Genomic DNA, 1,720 nt, shown 5'->3' with positions numbered 1-1,720 from the left:
TTTTATGGTCTCGCCTTTCCCGGTTTCTAATGTGTGTCTTGGTGCAAGAAAATGGGCCGGAAACATTCCCAGCTGAGCACGGCAGATGCTTCACGGTTTACCCAGCGGTCCAATAGCAGGCGCAGGAACAAAATATAAAAAAACCTAAATAAAAACAGAAAATGCTGTAAAGGTCAGCAAGTGAGGCGGCATCAGTGGAGAAAGAAACAGAGTTAATATTTCAGGTCGAAGACCCTTCGTCAAAAGCCTGACGAATTTTCGTTTTTTATTTCAGATTTCCATCATGCGCAATATTTGACGATAAAAACCGAGATTGGCTTTACGGAAATCAGAATTCCACTTGACAGACAAGGTCTGAAGGGAGGACTCACTTGTTGCAAGAGAGCTGGCTCACTGTGACATAGACATTTATTCAGTGAGCGACACCAGACTCTTTCCTTTTTTCCACAATAAATGTCGTTCCATTTATTTTGGAAAAGTAAAATGATATTCACATTCCGACAGGTTTCAGTTGATTTCTGAGCGATCATGAAAGGAACCTGGAGCGCTGCCTCCGTTAATAACAACAGTTCTAAGCCGCATTTCGGATTCAGTAACAAACCCATCAGTTTCTCGCTGTTCCTCAGCTCCCTGAGTGAATGAGGTCACGACAGCAGCAACATTCAGGCCGCCTGTCCGGTCTCGCTTGCTCCAATCAACCGCTGCGGACGGAAAGCTCCGAATCCAATCTCAAACCGCGCGTTACTGCCCCTCCCCGGGAAACAATATTCCACCGCGCGACCAAACCTCCCCATAGACCGAGCACAGGCACAGGGAAATCTGGGGAACTGGTATCCTTTTCACCCGGTCTCCCTCCAGGAATGACCGACAACCAGAGTGAAACGGTCACTGGGCCTCTGTGGAAAATCAGGGTCACTAAAATAGCAATTGTCGAGTCAGGATGGCCGAGCGGTCTAAGGCGCTGCGTTCAGGAAGCAGTCTCCTCTGGAGGCGTGGGTTCGAATCCCACTTCTGACATTTCGACCTTTGCAAACACAGAACGATTTTTACTTCTTTCGGCTGCAGGCGATTTTTGGGCCCAGTGAATTTGTTCTTTCCAGAAAACCAATCCGCCATCCTTCCACGGCAGGTTTACTTCTATTTGTTGTAAGAATGTTTCGTCCTGGGGCTCAGCAGAACACGGCCCGTCCCATCAATCCATTGTGAAACAGACCAGTGTTGTCCAATACCTTGACCATGTAATAAAAATGAGTAATGAACACAGTCTTTGGGCCTGTGATCTCAATACTCATATTTGCATGCGGTTTGCATGTGAACTTTAACCTTTCTGTGTTGTTGGTAAAATGATAAGATGAAAAGCAGAGTGTGCGAGTGTTGTTCCGTCGTTGTGAGTGTTTTACTTCCTTGGTTACTGAATGGTGATAGATGTTATGAAATACACACATGTGAAGTCCATTTCCCTGTATTGTGTGTGGGAGATGTTTTCTATTAAAATCCGTTCATGTGGATAAAACGATATCACCATAGCCACACCCGCGGTGAGTCAGCAATTTCAATTGGACAACACAGGCATCGAGCGTGGTCAAGTGGCCTGAGCCCGGACATTGATGCTCCAGTGTTATCAGGGCGCGATTCGACTTTCGTCACTAACAAACTTTCCATGGACACGGAGGGATTGGAGGCTGCTATTACATAAATATCACAGTCAAATAAACACACT

At 46.1% G+C, this 1,720-nt stretch overlaps 1 non-coding gene across 1 annotated transcript; it reads left to right on the top strand.

Annotated features, from left to right (window-relative positions):
- Positions 1-934: 934 nt before the first annotated feature.
- On the top strand, positions 935-1,017 carry trnal-cag (transfer RNA leucine (anticodon CAG)). The gene has a single exon. It is a non-coding gene; the product is annotated as a tRNA-Leu (tRNA).
- The last annotated feature ends 703 nt before the right edge of the window (positions 1,018-1,720 follow it).

Source organism: Heptranchias perlo, unplaced genomic scaffold (genome assembly GCF_035084215.1).
Source record: "Heptranchias perlo isolate sHepPer1 unplaced genomic scaffold, sHepPer1.hap1 HAP1_SCAFFOLD_44, whole genome shotgun sequence".
Classification (NCBI taxonomy): Eukaryota; Metazoa; Chordata; class Chondrichthyes; order Hexanchiformes; family Hexanchidae; genus Heptranchias; species Heptranchias perlo.
This window is presented reverse-complemented; position numbering and strand designations above follow the sequence as displayed.